The sequence below is a fragment of the Chrysochloris asiatica genome, unplaced genomic scaffold (genome assembly GCF_000296735.1).
Source record: "Chrysochloris asiatica unplaced genomic scaffold, ChrAsi1.0 scaffold00134, whole genome shotgun sequence".
In the NCBI taxonomy this organism is placed as follows: Eukaryota; Metazoa; Chordata; class Mammalia; order Afrosoricida; family Chrysochloridae; genus Chrysochloris; species Chrysochloris asiatica.
In genome coordinates, this window is record NW_006408652.1 from 586,970 (window position 1) to 593,530 (window position 6,561).

Consider the following 6,561-nt stretch of genomic DNA (forward strand, 5'->3'; position numbering starts at 1 on the left):
TAACCTCACATGCATATGAAAGCTGGACAGTGAATAAGGAAGGCAGTAGAATAATTGATGCTTTTGAGTTCTGGTATTGGAGGAGAATATTGAAAGTACCATGGGCTGCCAGAAGAACCAATAGATCTGTTTAGGAAGAAGTGCAGCCAGAGTGCTCCTTAGAGGCCAAGATGGCCAAGTTTCGTCTTTCTTACTTTGGACATATTGTCAGGAGGGACCTGTCGTTGGAGAAGGATGTCATGTTTGGTAAGGTGGAGGGTCAGAGAAAAAGAGGATGACCCCCAATGAGATGGACTGGATAAGTGGCAGCATCGATGGATGCAAGTGTGGCAACAGTAGTGAGGTTGGCCCAAGATAGGGCAGTGCTTCCTTCTGCTGTGCATAAGGTCTCTTGGTAGCGACTCAATGGCACCTGACAACAACAACATAACATGTTTTTGGACATCTTTAAAAAGGGAGAAAGTTCCAAATGGAAGAAAGCAATAACACATATTGCTATCACTGGGATTAGAGAAATATTGATTTAAGAGATCATTAAAGTCAAGGTCAGATATACTTTGGAAGTGCAATCAGGTGTGAAGACCCCCACTACAGATTATTAATGTCTTTGGTAGTTGTTCTCAGCTACATATTTGGGTTAGGACGATACGATATACTTTAATGCTGATGACCAGTTCTGAGACTATAAATTAGACCTATTTTAGGGCTCAAATACTTGTCTCAGTTCTCCTGGTTGTGCAGATGGTTGAGCATGATTACTAATTGACAGAAAAGGGGCCTCCATAAAGATACCAGCTAAGAAAACACTGTGAAGCACAGTTCTACTCTGAAATATATGGGGTCGCTATAATCACAATCGGCTCTACAATTCTGGTATTTTTAGTATACTTGTTTCAATTACCTTTGCCAGTACTTCCTTAGATGTATATCTGTACATAATTTTCTCTATATTTGCCAGGATCCACCTTAAAATATTTGAAGTTAATTAAAGACAAGGGAATAAGATCATTCCTATACCTGCTGCTAAGGAGTTGATTCAAACTCCTAGTGACCCTATAGGACAGAGGAGAACTGCCCCACAAGGCTTCCAAGACTGTATGTAAATCTTTACGGAAACAAATTGTCACATATTTCTCTCTCAGAGCTGTTGACAGGTTTAAACTGCCAACCTTTTCGTGAGCAGCCAAGGACTTTCACCACTGCACTACGGGAGCTCATAATTTATACAGGTCTGTGTAACAAAAGACAAACATCAGTAAATGTTGTATGGCTTCAGAGTCAGGAAATACCATGTTCATTTTGTGAGCGATGATGGAAAAGGGTGATGACATATGAGGTGGGTCTCAGAGAGGGAGGAGGAGAGAGAGACTCCCAGTTCAAAGGGCATTAACTATATCAGGTCAAACTAACAGAAAATCTACGTGCCTTCTTTGAAAGAATGTTTTTACTCTCTTAATTCCCTGAAGACACTTTCAAATGAAAACTCCTGTCGTTTATATATTGTTGATTTTGTTAGGTGCCCTTGAGTTCGTTCTGACTCACAGTTTCCGAGGAGTGGCTGGTGGGTTTGAACTGCTGACCTTGAGGTTAGCAGTTCAGTGCTTATCCTACAGTGCCACACCAGAACTCTATATATTAATAAAGAAGACCTGAACTGTAGTTCAGCAGTTCAACTCACCAGGCACTCTGTGGGAGAAAGATCAGACTTTCTCGTCCCATAAAGATTTACAGCCTCAGAAGCCCAGAGGAGCAATTTTGCTCGGTCCTATATGGTTGCAATGCGTTGGAATTAATTCAAATGCAGTGTGTTTGGGAATTTTTTTGGTTAATGTTGTTCATAGGTTTCCTGGTTAACAGAAAGGTGCGCTTGAGTATCACCTATAGGCCAAACGTGGTATTAGCAAAACCTCTGTTGTGTCAGTGATACAGTGGCATGGAGGGTGGGACAGTAAAGAAAAAGGACCAGAGTATTTTAAATCGGAGGTACTGTATTTGTCCCTTTTCTCTGGTAATAATTAAATTTATGATATTTGGTGTTTGCTTAATATCATTGGGACCTTAATTTCTTTACAAAATGAGTAAGAAAATGCCTCCCCTTTCTAGGTTTTGGGGTTGCTATGAGGAACAAATAAAATAAATACTATATTAGGTGTTATTAGTGGCTAAATTTTTATTACTGGCAAGAATCCTGGTCGTGATGGTGGTAGTTGTGTGCTGTGGAGTCGGTTCTGACTCATAGCGACCCTATATAGGGCTTCTGAGGCTGTAAATCTTTAAGGGAGCAGAAACTCTTATCTGTCACCTGCGGAACGGTTGCTAGTTTCAAACTGCTGACCTTGAGGTTAGCAGCCCGACTCACAACCACTACGTTACCAGAGCATCTTCCAATAATTATAGCATGGGGAATTTCACATCAATTAAAGATTTTTATGCATATGCCGAATGAGATTTTTTTTCTTTCTTTCATTTCTAAAGAATCAATCCTGTAGTGTCAGAAATAAATTTCTAAGATGAGTCACTGGTAGAAAGATCATGTTCTGATTCATAGGTCCTTTCTGGATGGCCTAGAAATTTAACTATATGAATATGAAAGGCCAGCAGGCTTGTATCACTGATGAGGGGAAATGATTTTTTGCAGATGAGATTTCAGTAGCTGATATTGTCTGCTGGGAAAAATTACTCTCCTTGTATTTTTTGTTTTCAAATGCATCCCTAATATCATTTAACTGAAGTCAAGTTTAAAAAGGTGATATTTGTTACTCAAGATCCCAGTAAAGAAAACTGAAAGACTTGTAATGAGACCATCATAATATTTTATCTGCCAAAAAAGTTACAAATGGCTTTTATCAGTACTTTGCATCTAATTTGGTTTGTGGTGTTTTGTTTTGGGTTTTAGCACATTGCTGTTAGATGCCTTCAAGTCTATTCTGATAGTTCAGGTGCCATCAAGTCTATTCTGACTCATAGCAACCCTATCATATAACAGAATGAAATGTTGCTCAAAATCATTGCTGTGTTTCAGCCCATTGGACAGCCACTGTGTTAATCCATCTCATTGAGGGTCTTCCTCTTATTCACTGACCCTCGAATTTACCAAGGATGATGGCCTTCAGGAGACTGGACCCTTCTGATAACATGTCCAAAGTGCATGGGACAGTCTCACCATCGTCACTTCTAAGAAGTATTCTGGGTATACTTCTTCCAAAGCAGTGTTGTTCATTCTTCTGCCAGTTCATAGTATATTTAATATTTTTGTTGTTGTTATGTTCCATCAAGTCAGTTCCAACCCATAACACCCTTGTATATGGTTTCTGAGAAGTGGCTGGTGAATTTGAACCACCAACCTTGCTGTTCAACCAACTTTGAAGTCTAGTGCATTAACCCACTGTGCAACACCAGGACTACAATATTCTTGTTATTGTTGTTAAGTGCCGTCGAGGTGGTTCCGACTCATAGAGACCCTGTATAGGGTTTCTGAGGAGCTTCTGGTAAGCTTGAACCTCTGACTTTGCAGTTCAAACAGACTTTGCAGTCTAGCACATTAACCCACAGCATCACACCAGGACTCCAATATTCTTCTTTGTTGTTGTTTTGTGTCCTCAAGTCTGTTATGACCCACAGCAACCCTGCATAGGGTTTTCAAGGAGCAGCTGGTAAGCCTGAATTTCCAACCTTGCACTTCAAAGGGCTTTGCAGTCTGGCGCATTAACCTACAGTGCCACACCAGGATTCCTCCTTATTCATTGTCTAGCTTTCACATAGGTGTGAGGTGATTGACAAAACTCTGGCTTGGGTCAGGTGTATCTTAGTATTCAAAGTGACATCTTTGCTTTTTAGCACTTTAAAGAGGTCTTTTTCAGCAGATTTGCCCAACATAATACTTTCTTTGCTCACTTGACTGCACCTTTCATGAGCATTGACTTTGAATCCATATAAAAGTAAACCTTTGACAACTTTTCTCTCTTTATCATGGTGTTGCTTATTGGTCCAGTTGTAAGGATTTTTGTTATGTTGCGATGTAATCCGTAATGATTAAAGCAGAACTTTATTCTCTCACAGTTTTGGAAGCTACAAATCCAAAATCAAGGCATCTGCAGGGTCATGCTCCCTCTGAAGGATCTTGAGAAAAATTTTCTTAGCTTCTTATGATTGCTGGTTATTTTTACTAGCCCTTGACTATTTTCCTATATCCAGTTTCTTCCTCCATTTTCATATACCCAGTTTTCCTTTTGTTTGTGTCTATGTGTCTCCAAATCTCCTTATCCTTGTTAGGACTACAAGTCACTGGATTTAACAAACAACCTTTCTCTACCAACTTCTCAGTCCAGTATGACCTCATCTTAATTTGATTACAATAATTTACAGGTACCAAGGGATAGGACTTCAGCAGATATTTTTTTTTTTTTGGGGGGGGGACACAGTCCAACCCACAATATGTTTGTGTTTGTATGCATGCATATAAATGGAAGGAAAAGCATGTGCTTGCATGATTGCATGTATGTGTGAATAGAGTAAAATATTAACAGTCAGTTAACCTTGATAATGGGATACTGAGTGGCGCAAATGATTTGCAACCAGTTGTTAACCCAAATGTTGACATTTCAGATACACTCAGTACCTTTGCGGAAGACAAGACTTGGTAATCTGCTTTTATAAAGATTCCAGTCGAGAAAACCCTATAGAACGATTCTACCCCAAAACATTTCCCTAACAAAAGTAATCTTGGTAAACAGTGCGGAGGACTTTTAAATAGCATTCTTACAACCTCTTTGTAAGTTTGAAGTTTTATTAAATTACATTAAAAATTTACCTTCTCCCAGTAATCCTAAATAACATCTACCACTTCCTTTCTTTATACCCTTGTGTCTTCTCTTACCTACCTAGATACTGTTTTTGGAAAACATACATGAAAGGGGGTTAAAGCAATTTTTAAAAAGTTAAAATGTAAAAAACAGAAATATTTAGGAAGCTGAGTTGAATTCTGGTTCCAACACCTTTTCTTTTCTTTCTTTTGTTTTGACTTTGGCCAGAATGCTAAACCTTTCTTCACTTTGGTTTTTTGGTTTCTTCCCCTGAGGGTACTAATAATACCTGCATTGTAGGGGTCTGTCTTGCAGGGATTAACATACAAAAATTATGTACAACAGTGCCTGAGACATATTATTTTCATGTTAGCTGCTAAAATTATCATTATTACTGTTGTTGTTAAAGTTACTGTAGTCGGGGAGGGGGCAGGCAGCCTCCCAGGCAATACTCTGTTCTTAAATGTAGCTACCTCTACCCCAAATAAATACCATTTCTTTGTGTGCATATGTATACATATGCTTAATGTTTTTCTTCTCTTTGTTTTAAATGCTATGAACTACTTTGTGGTATGAATTGGTTTGATCAGGTGTTTTCTTTTTTTCTAATATCTGGCTTAAGTGAGAGGATTGGGCCCATTGTTTGAGAAAGATGAATACATTGGAGTGGTGAGCATTTTGAGGCTCATTGCTTTCTAAACTAGGGTGATTCTTTGGAGATAGCAGATAGATATTTGGAAATTGGATGTGTTTGGGAAATGAGATGCGGGCAGGGGCTGGTGAAGACTGTATTCTTGAATCTTCCTCAGTAAGTACATCAAGTCCTCTTCCTCCAATCCTGATGCTATGTTCTTCGTTATAAAGTCTAAATTGTCAGATTATTTGCTCAGCGTACAGTTTGAATAAGTATGTTGAAAGGATCCAACCCGGACACACATCTTTTCCTGACTGTAAACTACACTCCTTATTCTGTTAAGGAACTCTGGTAGTGTAGTGGTTACCAGTCAGACTGTTAATCTCATGGTCAGCAGCGGTTCTGCAGGAGAAAGGTGAGGCTTTCATCTCCTGTAAAGATTAACAACCTCGGAAACCCTATACAGGATCGCTGTGAGTCGGAACCGACTCTGTGGCACACCACCACCACCACCACCTTATTCTGTTTGACCATATTAATGGTTTTGTATTAGTGTTCTGGAATCCCCATTCCAAAATAAAAATTGTGTTTTTGATATAGAGAAGAAAATGTCCTTTATAAAATGTGCTAAAGAACTTGAGAAAAACAGTTAAAAAACAAATATAATCAGTGAATATTTGGATGCATATTCATTCTTACTAGTAATCAAAAAAGTAAAATGTAAATGATACATTGTTTGAAGCTTTCCAATTGGCAGTTATTTAAAAGAAAACTAAGTGGAAAAATTCCAAATTATTTGTAATATTGGAATATGAAAATAAAATGTGATTAAAACATGACCTAAAGAATATACGTCAAGGAAATGATCACTTTAGAATATGAGAAATGTAGAGCACATATTGGTGACCTGGAAAGAAATGCAGTGACATGTTAGCAGTTATTTCAAATGGTTGGGTAACAATTTATTAATGATAACTATTTTCAAAGTTCTCCAATGAATACATTCATTTTATTATCAGTAAAAGTAAAAACCAGATGTACGTGTATGCACACATGAACACTAAAGAAGTATTTTCTAGAGTTGCTTGTTTCTCGTTATATTACAAAAATAATCTACCCAAAATG